Source organism: Crinia signifera, chromosome 1 (assembly GCF_055691185.1).
Source record: "Crinia signifera chromosome 1, ASM5569118v1, whole genome shotgun sequence".
Lineage (NCBI taxonomy): Eukaryota > Metazoa > Chordata > Amphibia > Anura > Myobatrachidae > Crinia > Crinia signifera.
This window is the reverse complement of record NC_139217.1, coordinates 144,459,899-144,479,176: the sequence shown is the minus strand read 5'-3', so window position 1 is coordinate 144,479,176 and position 19,278 is coordinate 144,459,899. Positions and strand designations below refer to the sequence as shown.

General features: G+C 43.0%; 1 protein-coding gene across 2 annotated transcripts in view; it reads left to right on the top strand.

Moving 5' to 3' along the window:
* SYNPO2 (synaptopodin 2) overlaps nt 1-19,278 on the top strand; it is a 215,174-nt gene that overhangs the window by 140,948 nt on the left and 54,948 nt on the right. The window lies entirely within an intron of this gene.

Genomic DNA, 19,278 nt, shown 5'->3' with positions numbered 1-19,278 from the left:
TGTAGGTCCAGAAGTCTCATATAAGTTTTTATAGAGGGGTTTGTGGATTGCGGCTCAAAGCTGGAACGCGGTAAGAGTTTCTTCAATTGTGGTGGAATGGCTGTTGATTGGGGATCAAGGGTTTGGAGGGGAGGTATTTTTGCAAAGTACTCTTTAAGTTTCAACTGTCGATGGAGGGTGTGCCTCTCAGCTTTCCAGGACAATGTGTCCATTTTTGCTGTCGGCACAAAAGAAAGTCCTTTGGACAGGATTTTAACTTCATCAGCTGAGAGAACTTGTGATGATAAATTAACCACTAAATTCTCCCCATCGGGGGTGGTTTTTTTCCAGTCTGCCGTCCTCTGCCACTGGTGCCCTCGTCTGTTATACCGGCGGCGCCTTCGCGAAGGCGCGTTGTCACCCCTAAAGGGCCCGTGGGCTGACGTCTGCCACCTCTCCCTCTACCGCGTTTAGGTCCCAATTCAGACTCGCTGTTTGAAGAATAATTATCTGTGGATTGATCAGATGTTACATATCCCCTATATCTATTTTGCCGAAAAAACGGCCGGCGTTCAGTCCTATTGGACGATGTCCATTGGTAAACCGTATTCGCCTCGTAGTCGGCATCCACTTTCTCCCTCTTCTCCTTTTTAAACCTAGTAAGTTCCCTTTTATAGTTAATCAATTGGCTGGACAATTTTTCATACCAGTTATTCGTGGTGTCCTCGAGCAATGCAGGTTTATGGAGTGATTCAAATTGATCGATCTTGCTTTTTAGTACTGCACATTCCTTCGTGGTAAATTCAATAATTAAAAGCATTAAATCGAAAGAACACTTATTAAGTGTAGCCACCCACCTCCTGCAAAACGTCGGGTCTTTTTTACCAAGTGTAGGGGCATTCTTTACCCTGAGGCCACGGGGTATTTTTTTAGCCCGGTAATAATCGCTCAGGGTCAGTCCATGAAACATCAAATCTATTTCCTTTTTCTTGTGCTTCATAAGGTCTCGATACAATGTTTCTGTCGAAGGTGGTTCAAAAAGTTTAGCCATATTAGGATTATATAAGATAGCTTGTGCCTCAGTCTCAGTGAAGCAATTGATGTCACCAACGGGGTAGGCTGGATGAGCATAGCCGCTGGCAATATTGTCCGGTTCTGGCTCCATGATTGCCGTATATAAGATCACTCAGATACTTCTTAATTATGAGGAATATACCAGGACAATTGCAGGAATAATGGAATCAAATGCTGTGAACAAGTAGAAAAAACAGAGGGTTACAGTTGCTTAAGTGTGAAACCCGTTGGATACACAGGTTGGACACAATACATCCCAGGGGTTTAAATGAATTCCTGGGGATTGGGTGCTTAACCAGAAAATAGTAGTGTAACCTCTTACTTTGCTTATGTACTCTGTCCTAGCATAAAAAATTTTTTCTTATGTTTTCTTCTTCTTCATTTTTTATTTTTATTTTTCCTGATTCATTTCTTCTGATGCTTTTGGTATCCTCTTAATTATGATACGTTAGTATTTATTGTTTCCTTTATCATTACGCTTTTTCCTTTGTTATTGTTGCTCTAGTTTTCCTACATTAATTTATAAACATAGTGACCATACTATGGTCTTCCCTTCATGATGGTTGAAGTGCCGATTGAGAGAGATATATATACTTGTTGCATTTGCAGTTTTCCCATATAGCAACAGTTGTTATATATATTGATATTATGTTCTATCTACAGGATGATACCTGCCGATCGCTAATGATTGCTGTTTATTATGACACCAGGATGTATTTTACCTGCCAGTGATGCCCTATTGAATTCTTTGTATAGAATACCAGCTTAACAATACGCAACTAGTGGTTTTGATTGCTGATCGTATGTCTTTTTTGTAAACATGTATTGTATCCATGGTGATGGGAGCACGCAGACCCACGGGCCTGACGTCATCTTCCGGCGTTCACAAACACGCTGGATCACGCACACGGAGGTGGTATAAATGTATGTACTGTTTGAACTTTTTGTATACCTGACGAAAATGTCGAAATAAACGACATTGAAACGTTGTAAACTTGATTAAGCGTACTGCCTATTCTTCCTGCTGTGAGTGCCGCACCTCCAAAGCTACATTTATCTACATCCTTCAGTGAGGGCACCCAGTGAAGCACTGCTCCGTTCAGCGCTGAGGCGCTATCGTGTGTGCCGGACCCCTGCTCTACTTGTATATTTGGATACAGCCTAATCGCCTGGATCCTTGTCAGGGCACCCGATGAGAGAAAAGGATATTTATCCTATCCGTGTGAAAAACCGCTGCAGTTTTTCTACTTGTTCACAGCATTTGATTCCATTATTCCTGCAATTGTCCTGGTATATTCCTCATAATTAAGAAGTATCTGAGTGATCTTATATACGGCAATCATGGAGCCAGAACCGGACAATATTGCCAGCGGCTATGCTCATCCAGCCTACCCCGTTGGTGACATCAATTGCTTCACTGAGACTGAGGCACAAGCTATCTTATATAATCCTAATATGGCTAAACTTTTTGAACCACCTTCGACAGAAACATTGTATCGAGACCTTATGAAGCACAAGAAAAAGGAAATAGATTTGATGTTTCATGGACTGACCCTGAGCGATTATTACCGGGCTAAAAAAATACCCCGTGGCCTCAGGGTAAAGAATGCCCCTACACTTGGTAAAAAAGACCCGACGTTTTGCAGGAGGTGGGTGGCTACACTTAATAAGTGTTCTTTCGATTTAATGCTTTTAATTATTGAATTTACCACGAAGGAATGTGCAGTACTAAAAAGCAAGATCGATCAATTTGAATCACTCCATAAACCTGCATTGCTCGAGGACACCACGAATAACTGGTATGAAAAATTGTCCAGCCAATTGATTAACTATAAAAGGGAACTTACTAGGTTTAAAAAGGAGAAGAGGGAGAAAGTGGATGCCGACTACGAGGCGAATACGGTTTACCAATGGACATCGTCCAATAGGACTGAACGCCGGCCGTTTTTTCGGCAAAATAGATATAGGGGATATGTAACATCTGATCAATCCACAGATAATTATTCTTCAAACAGCGAGTCTGAATTGGGACCTAAACGCGGTAGAGGGAGAGGTGGCAGACGTCAGCCCACGGGCCCTTTAGGGGTGACAACGCGCCTTCGCGAAGGCGCCGCCGGTATAACAGACGAGGGCACCAGTGGCAGAGGACGGCAGACTGGAAAAAAACCACCCCCGATGGGGAGAATTTAGTGGTTAATTTATCATCACAAGTTCTCTCAGCTGATGAAGTTAAAATCCTGTCCAAAGGACTTTCTTTTGTGCCGACAGCAAAAATGGACACATTGTCCTGGAAAGCTGAGAGGCACACCCTCCATCGACAGTTGAAACTTAAAGAGTACTTTGCAAAAATACCTCCCCTCCAAACCCTTGATCCCCAATCAACAGCCATTCCACCACAATTGAAGAAACTCTTACCGCGTTCCAGCTTTGAGCCGCAATCCACAAACCCCTCTATAAAAACTTATATGAGACTTCTGGACCTACAAGTCGACGAAGCGTTGACACAATTGCCTACCTGCCACTCCAATTTGTCCGCTGCCGAGCGACTTACCTTGAGAACCTTAGCTAACAATCAGCAATTGATATTCCGACCTGCCGACAAGGGGGGCGCCCTTGTGGTAATGGATTTTGTGAAATACAAATTGGATTTGGATCTACAATTGGCAGACACTTTGACCTACCAGAAATTATCTCGAGATCCAACTATGGAATACAAATCTTCCCTTACAAACCTTTTGAAAATCGCAGTTCGTGACGGTATAATACCACAGCAACTCATGGAAGCTCTGATCCCCCAATTCCCGGTAGTACCGGTTATTTATAGTATCCCAAAGATACATAAAAGCCTGGATAATCCCCCGGGGCGGCCGATTATTGCCGCGAGGCAATCTCTATCTCAACTCACTTCGGTTTATATTGATGCCATACTACAGCCGTACATCGTGAGACATCCTCGTTACCTGTTGGACACGACCACTCTGCTCCAAGTGCTACAAGAACTGCCTGTTCTACCAGACGAGGTATGGTTAGTGACACTAGACGTAAAAAGCCTCTATACCATAATTCCCCATTCTGTTGGTATAGAGTCGATTGATACCTTTTTGCGGGCACAGGATGACTACAGTGGTCCAGATATTAACTTTTTGCTGTCATTGATTAAATTTATTCTAACCAAAAATTACTTTATACACGATGGATCTTTTTGGTTACAAACAAATGGCTGCTCTATGGGATCTAACGCAGCACCAGCATACGCAAATATATTTATGTTTTGTGTTGAACAAATGGTTTTCTTTGATGACCCTGTTATGGCAGCTCGCATCCTCTTATATCGTCGATTTATCGACGACCTGCTCATTTTTTGGGCAGGACCTGTTGATGATTTAATATCTTTGGTTGAGAGTCATAATGCAGGTGAAAGCCCTGTGAAATTTACTATGTCATATGACCGATGTTGTATCCACTTCCTAGATGTTGCTATACATTTAAAAGATGGTACTGTTTCTACAACTTTATTCCAAAAAAAGACTGATAGGAATAACTTGCTGCATGGTACGAGTGCTCATCCCAGAAGTTTAATTAAAGGGCTACCATATTCCCAAATGGTCCGTATAAAAAGAATCATTTCGGATCCCATTGAGGCAGAGTCTCAGATCAATACCCTCATTAACAAGTTTCTTGCTAGGGGTTATAAACTTCATGATCTTAAAGCAGCCAAAGACAGGGTTGCTCTTGTATCCCGTCAACAACTTTTGACCCCGAAATCTCCTAACACTGGCCCTACACAAGAAGTCATACCATGGGTAACTAAATTTTCAAATGCTAGTCCCACCATCAATAAAGTCTCCAAAAAGTTATGGCCCATAGTAGCTACAGATAGGGACATAAACATCCCCAATTCTAGACTTATGTCTTGTTACCAAAGGGCCCCGAATTTTCGCGATATATTGGTAAAAACTGATATATCGGCATTTTCACAAAAAAAGAAACCCACGCCTAGAGGATGCATCAGATGCACTTGCACTGTATGCAGTTGTATGATTCCAGGACCGTCATTTTATCACCCACACCGAGGCACTAAATTCACCATAAGGCACACACTCAGTTGTGAATCTCGCTTCGTGGTGTATCAATTAATATGCCCATGTGGCTTATCATACATCGGTAAGACCGAAAGGTCATTTAAAGAGAGGATCACTACTCATAGATCCACAATACGGGCGGCACTAGCCGGTGGCAAATGTGACCTGCCGGTTCCAAAACATTTCTTAGCCATGAAACACTCATTGCCATCGCTAAAATATCGAATGATTGATCATGTACCCCTAAACATACGGGGTGGTAACAGAGGGTTACAGTTGCTTAAGTGTGAAACCCGTTGGATACACAGGTTGGACACAATACATCCCAGGGGTTTAAATGAATTCCTGGGGATTGGGTGCTTAACCAGAAAATAGTAGTGTAACCTCTTACTTTGCTTATGTACTCTGTCCTAGCATAAAAATTTTTTTCTTATGTTTTCTTCTTCTTCATTTTTTATTTTTATTTTTCCTGATTCATTTCTTCTGATGCTTTTGGTATCCTCTTAATTATGATACGTTAGTATTTATTGTTTCCTTTATCATTACGCTTTTTCCTTTGTTATTGTTGCTCTAGTTTTCCTACATTAATTTATAAACATAGTGACCATACTATGGTCTTCCCTTCATGATGGTTGAAGTGCCGATTGAGAGAGATATATATACTTGTTGCATTTGCAGTTTTCCCATATAGCAACAGTTGTTATATATATTGATATTATGTTCTATCTACAGGATGATACCTGCCGATCGCTAATGATTGCTGTTTATTATGACACCAGGATGTATTTTACCTGCCAGTGATGCCCTATTGAATTCTTTGTATAGAATACCAGCTTAACAATACGCAACTAGTGGTTTTGATTGCTGATCGTATGTCTTTTTTGTAAACATGTATTGTATCCATGGTGATGGGAGCACGCAGACCCACGGGCCTGACGTCATCTTCCGGCGTTCACAAACACGCTGGATCACGCACACGGAGGTGGTATAAATGTATGTACTGTTTGAACTTTTTGTATACCTGACGAAAATGTCGAAATAAACGACATTGAAACGTTGTAAACTTGATTAAGCGTACTGCCTATTCTTCCTGCTGTGAGTGCCGCACCTCCAAAGCTACATTTATCTACATCCTTCAGTGAGGGCACCCAGTGAAGCACTGCTCCGTTCAGCGCTGAGGCGCTATCGTGTGTGCCGGACCCCTGCTCTACTTATATATATATATATATATATATATAATCACATTACACAAAAAAAGAATAGTACATGGGTAACAGAGGCAGGAACTCAGGATTGTACTGCTAGCAGAGGATCAGAACCACATCGGTAATAGAGTGTCAATACATCGCAGAGTGGCAGGAACTCAGTATATATTACTTTTTAACACACTGCAGTATATCAATAGTGCCCCTGCAAATAGGGATTTTTCTCTATTTTCCTTGGTTCTGGATTAACAGTACGACAGTGTCTAGTTACAGGGTTGACATGCACAAAGTAAACACTGACAAAAGGTCGACATGTACAAGGTTGCATTGACAAAACGGAAAATGAAAAATGACGACACATGTTTTAAATGTATGATGTCAATGTTGACACCTGAGAACATGGACCCCATGTACATGGCTCTGCTACCTCTGCAATCAGCACACTTTACCATTCCCAGTTGGAGTCCACGTGGATGTTAATGTATGAAAAAGTCCAAACAAATCATGAAAAACTCATAGCAACCTTTTTATGTGTTGACCATTGTCAGGCTGACATTTTACGTTTGTCAACCTTTTGTCAATGTGGACCTTGTGCATGTTGACCTTTTGGTGTCGACCTATGGGGATGCAGTCAATTTACCTACAATCAAAATCCCGACAGTCAAAATTCCGACAACCATCGACCGACGGTCAAAATACCAGCTCGCTTATATTTAAACGGTTATGTAGATTTATGGGGAACCTATTAATAGCGAATATACCTATTGCCGATAGCCAGCTTGTCTCGGCGCAGCGAGATGAACATTATTTGTATAATTTACTGTATGACACCCCTATTAATTCCTTTAATACTCAATAAAAACTGATTATACAAAATACCGGCGCGGTCAAAATACCTACATTTAAAATGTTGACACTGTCAAAATACCGACATATAGAATGTAGACAGGTCAAAAAGTCAACATGAGTTTTTCCTGATTTTTTTTCATTGAAACTGACTTGTACATACTTTACCATCCCAGTGGACATGGAGGGGAAATATAATAGTGTGCTGAGTGCAGCGAGGCACCATGCCCGAAGCACTGGGTTCATGTCGACCTATGTCAACATACAGACCCAAAAGAATATGAAAAACATGTGTCTAATTTTTGACCTGTCTAGATTTTAAATGTAGGTATTTTGACCGTCGGGATTTTAATTGTAGGTGAATCATACCGAACCCGACCTATGGACCGTCTATCTGGACACTGTTGACCTATCATCCAAATACAATTTTTCCCTTACCAAGTGTATTGCCCTAGTGAACACTATCAGACTAATAATGTATCCATGAAATAATAACATCAAATCATAAATAATAACATATATGGTGCAAGTATTCATTTCCTACCTCTGTTGTACTAGTAGCAGGTTGTCAGGATCTCTGGATAGCACACAGGTAGAAGGGTGTCAGAGAGTGAGGATATACCACACTGGTAGCAGGATCTCAGGGGCACAGGATGGCATATTGGTAGCAGTGTCTCAGGGGCACAGGATGGCATATTGGTAGCAGGGTCTCAGGGGCACAGGATGGCATATTGGTAGCACAGTCTCAGGGGCACATGATGGCATATTGGTAGCAGGGTCTCAGGGGCACAGGATGGCATATTGTTGGTAGCAGGGTCTCAGGGCACAGGATGGCATATTGGTAGCAGGGTCTCAGGGGCACAGGATGGCATATTGATATTTGTTCAGGTATAAACAAACTCACCACAAAAATAGCTAACTTTCAATTTATAACATTCATAAAAATTTTCAGTAGGTGGATATCATTGCCACTCCCCGATAGGGAATGATTCTACCATTCCTTCTTGTTCCAACCAGGCAACATCTATACAACGTAGTCCATATTATTTTGAAAGCAACTTATTATCTCCATTACTGTAATCTCTGTCTTTGCCTTTCCCAAGTGCAGTTGCAAATAATCACGTACAACCTCGGCATTGCAAACATATTTGAATCAGACCCAATAAAACAGTAATAAATTCATGAATAAAGAATTGCATCCAGAATACTGAACAAGATGACATGTACTTGCTACAGTTAGAATTAATAATAGGAAATCAAGATCACATATACTACAGTACATTGCAGGACATGTGATGTAATGCAGCATTTCTCTCAGTTTTGTTGGTTGGAGCAATACAGCAGCTTCTAGTGAAAGACGTACTCAGATTCTTAGATAAAGCAGGTGTAGATGGCGCCAGGGGCGGATCCAGGATAAAATGACAGGGGGGGGGCACCATGATAAAAAAGGGTTTGGGTGGGGGAGGGGCAGTGTTAGTGGTGCCAGTGTACATGCTAAGAGAGCGGCAGGAGAGGGTGGGAATGGAATTAAAAATAGGCCCTGGCATTTAAAGTATGCAGGCCCACCATGGCCACAAAAGTGAAGGATGTAGTTGTGCGCGCGCCAAAGGCACGCTCCGGAAAAGGGTGTCTGGCCACTCAACAGGGGGCGTGTCAACACCATATACAACTTCTACACATTATGCAACAAAATACTAGACCCCATTATACTTGCCCCTTACACATGATGCCAAATGGAATGAGCCAAAATTGACATAATGCCACATGGATTGAGACAAAATTCAAATAATGCCACATGGATCGTGTCAAAATTCACATAATGCCATATGGATTGAGACAAAATTTACATAATGACACACACGGATTAAGCCAAAATTCACATAATGCCAAATGGATTGTGTCAAAATTCACATAATGCCACACGGATTGAGCCAAATGCATAAAATGCCATATGGATTGAGCCAAAATTCACATAATGCCACACGGATTGAGCCAAAATTCACATAATGCCACATGGATTGGGAAAATATTCACATAATGCCACACGGATTGAGCCAAAATTCCCATAATGCCACACGGATTGAGCCAAAATTCACATAATGCCACACGGATTGAGACAAAATTCACATAATGCCACACGTATTGAGACAAAATTCACATAATGCCACACGTATTGAGACAAAATTCACATAATGCCACACGGATTGAGACAAAATTCACATAATGCAACACAGATTAAGCCAAAATTCACAATACACTATATAAAAAGTGACATTGTCCATCAAAGGGGCGCATTAAACATTTACACCATAATGTCCATTACACGTTAAGTTACACGCCATTATGTCCATTATGTGTTATGCCAAACACCATAATGCATATTAAAAATTATGCTACATAAGTGCTGCTTCTCTACATGCTCATTGCCAAGGTTTCCATGCTCATTGTCAGAGGTTCCATGCTCATTGCCATGTGGGATTACATGCTCATTGCCAAAGGGGAATACATGCTCGTGGTAAATGGGGGACAGCCGCCGCCAGGCAGAAGTGATAGCCACTGACAGTGGCAGAGCTTGGCTGTATTCAGAGCACTGCAGGTCCCAGCTATTTGAAATAATACCCCTTTCACACCAGAAAATGCATTCCCAGGTTGGCCCCTTTTACACCAGCCTAGTCCCTGCATTTTCTGGTGTGAGGGGGAGAGAAAACCACTTCTCCCCCCTTTAACCAGTTATCTCATTTAACCGGCTATATCTTCGGAACCAACTGACCCAAGAACTTTTGAGTGGGCTTTGAATGATTTTGGTACATTGAAACTGGAATGTTTGGTTCCAGAGTAATCTGTCCTCAAAGAACATGAACAGCCATGAAATTACATTTCAAAAATTAAAAAATCGGTTTACACGCAATATCTCTGGAACCGATTGACCGATTTGGACCAGCCTGGTATCATATTGAAGGCCCAGCGATTTGGAATTGAATGAAATCAACTACAAGCTTCTGTTATGCCAGGGCGGGAACTGGCAGCCGTCGGAATCGGGTGGGGGTCGGAATTGACGGGTCCCATGTTATCCTATGGGGACAAAACGTTACAGGTTTGCCAGGCGATATCTCCGGTTCCCGGGGGGCTAGAGACACGGGGCTGGGCTCGTTGGTCCTCAGCTACAAAATAAATGACAGGGGGGGGCACTGCCCGGGTGCCCCCCCCCCCTGAATCCGCCACTGGATGGCGCACAATATAATGCCCAGAGACCCTGTCAGGAACTTAAACTTGATACTGTAGCTAGTAACCAATATATTTGAATACTTGCCAACATTAAAAAAAAAATGAAAAACCCAGTGACACTTGCTGTCAAGGAGAGTCTGTACATAATACTGATGTCAAACTGAATGCAGTTTTCACCTCTAAAGGCCCACACACACTAGGAGATTTTGAGTTGAAAACAGGTCAGATTTGTTCTTTTAGCTCAGGCATGTCCAGACTATGGGGGAGATTCTCTAAGCTAAAAATGTGGTAAAAACCCCGTTATCGGGGATTTTACGGCATTTTGGGATGCACTACGCATCTCCCGCCGGGTTAGCCTATGGGCTTCTAACGCATGACGCCCCGCACGACTCACTGCCACCCTGCACGCACCCCCGCCGTCCCGCATCGCCCCCCCCTCACCTGTGTCCGGGCAGCACAGAGCTGTGCTGCCCGGACCTGTGACCTCCTCCTCCCTGCACTGATCCTCTTCCGGGTGCAGAGAGGAGGAGAGCCAGCCCCCCCACAGCAGCAGCAACACCAGCGCCGGGTAAGGGAGGGAGGGGAGAGCAGTCCCGCTGACTCACCGCAAATGACAGCTCTTAATGCAAGAGCTGTCCTTTGCCATAATTATCGCATATGTTAGTGCATATGCGATAATTATGAATGCGATGGGCTGTGATAAGGGGCGGTAAGGGGGCGTGGATGTTAGAACATCCCCCCTTCCTACTCCTCAACCTAAACCCCATTGGCTCACCCTTTCTCATCATATTACATAGTCCCTTACAACCTGCACAACTAAAGTGACAGCATCCCAGAACCCTTCAGTGGTTTATGCCACCTCTGTGCTTATTCAGCAATCGTTCTCACTACAAAAGGACTTGTCTTTTTACAGTGGTTAGAAGAAATCAGGTTATTTACTCACCTATACTTTGAATGGGAAACCCTTTACTCCTTCCTGCCATACAGTAGGTTGCAAAATGTCACTTGGCACTCAAAGGGTTAAATACAAACTTGTTACTTTAGAGTGATCTCAATGATTTTGTTAAGAGATGAATAGGAAAAACACACATAATATAGTAGTTTGCTGTTCCCTATTGTAAGTGGTTCAAATGATTTTTTCTCTAATTTAATTAGCTGCTACAGCTTAATAGTTTTTGTATTAGGATTTGTTAAGCACTAGATGATTTCCTGTTTTGATTAAAATATTAGATTAAGGAATTTCCAGAGCAGAAACTACATAATATAGCTACCCAATGTAAATAAGCATGCTACATATCTGCAACAATCAAACATATCTAGAAGTAGTAAAATCCCTAGTCCCATGTTTCCACTGTGTAAATATTAAGGATAGATAGAAGCCAAAATGAAATGAGACACTTTTAGGTGCTTTATGCTAGAATGCCAATGCTGATTGTAAACTTCTTATATCAGTGAAGTCAACTGATGTATGATATATGATGTGTACTACATCATAATTAGACAAAATGAGGCAACTACCATGCTACAAGTTTTGGGAGGCAAAACATGTAACGTCCAGTGTGTTAGGGATGCCACCAAGGTGTATACAGTAGGTGGTGCTGTTGCACTTGCCCGGCAGTCCTTACAGCCTCCTGCAGGCAAAGGCTTCACCTATAAAAGCCACGGTTGTCAGGACAAATTAGGTCCGTCACCTCTCCGGTGCTGCCAGGTCTTACAGAGGGACAAGGCTGCTACAGGAGGCTGGGCAAGGCAAATACAGAACTGGAGTCAGAATGGGACACAAAAGGACCAGACACACAGGACAAACAGTAAACAAGGATATACTACAATGGTACTGAACCACTGTTGCAGATGTTACACACTAGTGACACTACTTTAGATGTTGACGTAAGTAAGTAGTGAACCACAATGGCTGGTCGCTAATAGCGACTAAGTGTAGTACTAAAGGACAATACACTGGCAGACAAACAGACTCTTTATGGAATCTGCAAAAGTGAAAAAGACACTGATTGACACAGATGGACATACAGCAACACCAGACTGTGGGGCAGTACTAGTTTAAAACAGGACACAGGAAAAAGCCCAGGATACAAACAGAAGCTCCATTGGAGCAAGTATCAGCTGGGAAAAACAGGACCAAACACAGCACAGGCACATGAAGGGTTAAACAAACTTTGGTAAACAGGATCCTGGTAGGTGAACACAGGGCTGGATAGGATCAGGGTATACAGGCAAGGACTGCATATGAGCTGCTGCTGCAATAGCCAGAAACAAGCAGTATAACCAGCATAGAGCTTAGGGTAGACTGGGTAATATAGGGAGCAATGTCCAATCAGAACAGCTAGAATGGACAAGCCCCCTTAATGAGGAAAGTAACTGCAGGTGTGCAGCCTGACATACAAGGAGAGTGCTAATTGCCTAATTATGTTACAGGTGAAACTGCCCACAGAACAAATACAAGAGTCCGGCTGCATTTGAAGACCCACCATAAGAAGCTCGTAACACAGTGATATTTCTCTTAGCAGCAATCATACAGGGAAGCTGTGGTCTGTGTCTTGTACTCATGGTTACGCCGAGTTAATCATTAATCATTAAAAAACTCAAGCCTTCTAGTTTTCCTGTGTTCTACATGATTTTATTGGGATTATTGCAGTTGTACGGTTCCATAGCAGCTGCCATACAAGGTATTCTCAATGGTGTGGTCTGGAACAGGATTCCCAAATTCTTGCTGCAAGGTTGAGTCCTTTCCATATAATGAGGTGCAAACAACTGATGCACTACACTTTTGTGATTCTCAGCTTTTTCAAAGATTGCCCAGTGTGTATGCTCTGCCCGATAACCAATGTGTGCTCCCCAATTGTCTGTGCATTTTGCAGCATGCCCCCCCCCCCCCCCCTGTCAGCATTGGCAAATGTGTATGCACTTGCCATTGCTGGCACCCTGTTAAGACCCTGCGCCATCAATATTTGGCAGCGGTGGGGGATCACTAAAAGTCACTCAGCCCTATGGGGTCTATTTGATAAGCGTTGGTCTATTTGATAAGCGTTGGATGGAGATATGATAAGATAAAGTAGCAGCCAATCAGTCCCTAACTGCCATAGTACAATGTGTGGCACTTTATCTCTTCCAACTTTATCCCCATCCAAGGTTTAGCACATAGGCCCCTATAAGTGGCGGAGTCTGGAGACACTTTCACTTTAACACCATCTCGTGGGCATTTTTTGCGAGAGGGCCAGAGAAATGGTGCATGACTGTACTTCAGCAAATTTTCAAATTGCATGGCAGAACCCTTACAGCATAATTCCTAAAGTTATTTTAGTACTTGGGGTATACACATGACTGACAGCCAATGTGACAACTATTTATATTGAATTAATCTTGAGCGCTACACCTCGTCCAAGTTCCTGTCATTCTTCCTCTCCACATAGTAATAGTCACCTCAGACTCTCTAATGGTTGAGGAATTTACCATGAATAGAGGCATAATGGGTCCAATATGAATCTATGAGCATATGATAGCCCTCCGCGCTTGCCTAACCCTTGGTTGCCAGTTAGAATGACTTGCTATATTGTATGTAGTGTATTACACAGTACTAGATCCAGTAGTGATGTTTTTTTAAACTAGAAAACCAAATATGCTGTAAATGTCATACTGTACCTATAATGTCTGACAATGAATGTATTGTAAAGCTAGATTTGGGGTCCCTGTGGTGATGATACGTAAGGGTACTGCATTTTCTACAGGCTAACAAAGTAACTTTGTTCTAGTTCACTCTTAGAGGCAAATTCCTTCTTAGCTGAACAAAACCATGTGCACTGCAGGTGGGGAAGATGTAACATGTGCAGAGAGAGTTAGATTTGGGTGGTGTTTTTCTTCAAAGTGAGATCTATATTGCAGTGTAAAAATAAAACAGCCAGTATTTTCCCTGCACAGAATCAAAATAACTTACCCAAAGCTAAATCTCTCTGCACATGTTACATCTGTCCCCCTGCAGTGCACATGGTTTTGTCCAGCTAAGAAGGAACTAGAATAAGGCTCTTTGTGCTTTAAGCAAGTGCATCATTGTTTGTGCCCGGCTTCCCTTGATGCTGCAATCTCTCCAATGCTGACAGCTACTGTAGATCTGCATCACGTCCATGCAATTATCATGGCTATTATTTATATTTCCTGATCACAGCCAATGGAAAGTTAGATGCTAATGGAAACATCTGAATGAGGAAACATTGTAATAGACCGTTCTGAAGTATCATTTCTCTCATTATTGCTTTCAAATCTACTGGGCTATTTACATTCTAACAGCAGAGGAATAAACTCAGCATACCATTCCTTATTTGTAAATGTTGGGATCTCAGTATTTTGGCATCATCTGTCGTCTATAAAACCTGCGTATCATGTCAGGTTATGTGCACTCCTTTGTACTACAGCGCTACGTTGGATTTTAGTTTTTCGCTCTAACCTACATGACTAAAGAGTTCAGGATTCAGTTTCTTTGTCATTTAATATATTTTCAGTGTCAGCCCTAAGTTGCCCCCTGGGGAAATGACTGATTCCTATAATGCATTGTGTTGGATGCATGCTCACCATCAAATGATTTCCCCTGTGTTCCCTAAGAATAGTTAGCCTAGACTGCTTTTTCCAGTGCCCGCTATCCACAGAATTGGGAAAGGGCACTGGCATCAGCTGCCCACCCCAATCACGCAACTGCCTGCATTCACAGGGGTACACCAAGCGTTTTCATGGGCCCCCCCTGCCAGCCGACAGTGGAACAAATGGCTTGGCGAGTGTGAAACTCGCCAAAGCCATTCGCTTACGCGGGTATTGCACTTGCACATATTCGCGCGTGTGCAAACCCTGACCATTGGGCACGAATGTAGCCCACTGTGAAGCGGTCTGAGTAGGCCCCAATTTTGTCAATGTTTGATATCATGGTTCACTGAGACTGTGCTGCTAGGTGTTGTGCCTAAGTACACCTGGACAGCCTGCAGATTGCTGGTACATATAGTTACCTGGACAGCCTGCAGATTGCTGGTACATATAGTTACCTGGACAGCCTGCAGATTGCTGGTACATATAGTTACCTGGACAGCCTGCAGATTGCTGGTACATATAGTTACCTGGACAGCCTGCAGATTGCTGGTACATATAGTTACCTGGACAGCCTGCAGATTGCTGGTACATATAGTTACCTGGACAGCCTGCAGATTGCTGGTACATATAGTTACCTGGACAGCCTGCAGATTGCTGGTACATATAGTTACCTGGACAGCCTGCAGATTGCTGGTACATATAGTTACCTGGACAGCCTGCAGATTGCTGGTACATATAGTTACCTGGACAGCCTGCAGATTGCTGGTACATATAGTTACCTGGAAATGACTGAGTGCAAATCATATTGTTGATAATTAAAACCTCAGGAGTTCAGTGAGAATAAAAGTTATTAGGCATGACAGGCCAGATGCACTAAGAGCGGGATGTACTAAAGGGAAAATGCGGTAAAACGGCGGATTTACCACATTTTCCTATGTACCAATAAATACCTGTCCGCCCCGTCTTCGCCTGGCAGGGTATCGCCACCCTCTGGGTGGCGATACCCTATAGAAGCCTATGGGCTTCTATCGCCGCCCGCCGTCCGCGTGCCCCCCCCCCTCCCATCCTCCTTTGATCTCCTTCTCCCCCAGCAGGTGTCACGGCCGGGAGGACATCCGGCTGCAGGGGGGAGGAGGAGACGCAGGGGGACACTGGCAGCCGCTGGGATGTGACGGAGACCCCCGCAGACCACATCACAGGTATCGCGGGGGTCTCCGTCACCGCAGCCCGATGCTAGCCGCATATGTTAGTACATATGCGTCAGCATCGCGGCGGCTGTCAGGCGAAGGGCGGCAATGTATATTAATACATCCTGCCCTAAGCTTCAAAAGTGGTAAACTAGAGTGATAAACAGCCAGCCAATCAGCTCCTACCTTTCATGTCACAGGCTGTGTTGAAAAATGGGCAGGAGCTGATTGGTTGATGGTTTATTACTCTCCATTTTATCACTTTTAGAGCTTAGTGCATCTGGCCCCATGGTGAGATGAAGACATGTTGACAGTCATAATGTTGACATGAGACTGTAGACATATTGTTAACGTTACCCATGTCAAAATTTATCATGTAGATAAAATGTCAACAATACAAATTGTTGCTATATCATTCCTGGTATCCCAATGGTCATGTATCTGTTCCCAGCCACAGTTACATCTCTTACAGCAACTACCGTGTCCCTGCTGTCAGTGCCGAATTTCCCATTAGGCACATGAGGCACGTGCCTAGGGGCGGCACATGTTTGGGGGCGGCACTTGGATGCCTGTGATAGTACTGTCAGCCTGAAATGCACCAGTAACTGCAAAATGTTTCCACTGTACTGCACCAGGTTCCATTTTGAATAGAGTGTAAATGGATAGGACATGCATATACTGCCCCTGTAAGTTGTCCTACTTAGTAAATATGTATACATAATAAAAATAAAAAATATGTTACAGTTGGTGGCTTTTTTTATTATTCTATTAAATTGGCAATCATCAAATAAGGGCTTGTAACTAATCAATAAAAATAATACAATTAGGCAGGGGGCAGCCATTATTTTTGTGCCTATGGGCACCCTCACCCCTAAATCCGCCCCTGCCTGCTGTGTCACCTGATGCTCTAACATCCTGGCAAGTACAGTGCCCTATCCCTATCCTTAATCCCATGGGGATTTCTGAGCAATTATTTTATTCTCAGTGACACTGGTCATGTGAGTGGTGGTACTACTTCTAGCATAATGACTATATGGAAGCAAACATCGCATATTGGCATTCATGGGTATAATACAGCATGAGACACTTCTGGAACAATTTTTTCTGTGTTACCACCATATTTGGAAACATATTCTTGTCTCCAAGTGTAATTATCAATGCAGCAACCTTCTTCGTTCATAATCTTTTTTCATTATGTGTTAAAGAAAGGGTATGTGTTATCTTTGAAATACCTAGGTGCATGTCACCTTGTAGATTATAATACAAAAGCTATGTACACACACTTTGCTTTAGATTCAATGTTGAATTTGATTTTCTATTAGATCTGGCATTAGCTCATTCCATTCAATTTGGCATTAGATCTGTATTTTTGCATTAGATATCGATTTCAATATCGAATTTGATTTACATTCATGGTACATTGTACACATTTGATTTACTGGATCAAATTCGATATTTCCTTGGCTGCACAGTCTATTTTTCTTATCGATTTTGTGAAAACGGGAGCGCGCATCGAATCGAATGCAGATCGAAAGTGTCATAAAAACCATTCGATGTGGATTCGATTTTGCTTCTATAAGCAAAATCGAATCAAAAACAGGGAAAAATCGAAGCGTGTGTGCACAGCTAAAGAACTGTCAGTGAGTGAGCAGTGAGAAAGCAGGCTATTGATTCCATAGTGTTCCAGCATCTGTGGCAGATCAGTGCAGGAACTCACCAATAACGCTTCTCACATCAGCACAGTTGTATTGATAAACTGATTGGGCACTTGTACAGGTTCTATTCATCAATTCTAACATTCAAAGTTTACATGAGCCATCAATTTATAACCACAAAATTAATTGGAAACCAACTGACACGAGCAGCATGGTTAGTGCAATGGTTAGCATTGCTGTCTCATAGCACTTAGGTCTTGGGTTTCATTTCCACCATGGCGGTAACTCTGTGAAGTTTGAATATCCTCCTGTACTTGCATTGATTCTCCCTGGGGACCTCAGTTTCTTCCCACATTAAAAATATACTGGTAGGACATTTGGCTCCTGAGAAAATGAACCCTAGTGTGTACACGGGCATGTTATGTGATATGTAACCTATAGATGATAAGCTCCTCTGGGGCAGGGCTGATATTACTGAATGACATAGTCTATTGTAAAGCCTTGCGGAATATGTACAAACTATATAAATGCCCCTAGTATGAAGAAAAATGTGGGCACATACCCTGGCCACAGTAGCATAAGTTCATCTCAGTTGCCCGGAGGCAAGGTAAATATTGGTGCCCCCCAAAATCTCAATCAGTAAGGTGTCTGTCTACAGTAAGACAGGTCATGGGTTCTAATACAGGGTGTGACACTTGCAAAAATAATGTTAGAGAGGGAGTCATCCCCAAAAGTGACATTGATGGCTTTCAATTAACTGATTCAAACAGGCAGGGGAGGAGAGGTGCCCCCTTGGGAGAAGGAGCCAGGCGGCAGATGACTCCATTGCCTCCCAGAGTTACGCCTCTGCCTGGCCATGAGGTCGCACCCCATAGTGTTGGATGTAGGCCTTCAAAGCTCACAGTAGTCCATGTTCTGCTAGGAAGAATGCTGGGAAGTATGCTCGCTTCTTATATGTGTAGCAAGACATTTGTAAAACAACAAGTTATCTCCAAAATTATATGTCTAATTGTTTTTTTATTCTAGCTAATTCTGTCCCCCGCGCGATCGTACGGGGGACCGATGTTTAGCATCTGCGCATGGGCAGTTTTGCACATGTGCAGACGATTGGTGCGAGCGAAAATGGCGAACTGCATGTTCAGCATGCCGCTCGCACCTAGCCCAAGGGGACACCCTGCATTTCATGGGCGTTCCCAAGAAAACGCTAGGAGTTCCCATGTAATGGCCCAGTGATGCAGGTGCAGGGGTCGGGCAGCTGATGTCAGCGGATGTCAGCTACCCGCCTGCTTGCCTCACAGGTCGCCGACCATCGAATGATTTCTCCCCCTGCACCCAAGGCTGCGAATGGATGATTATGCAAATCACCCATACAGCGGTTCACAGGGTTTTGCAGAATAAGGTCCTAAATGCAAGAAACCCTAATAACACATTTTCAGCA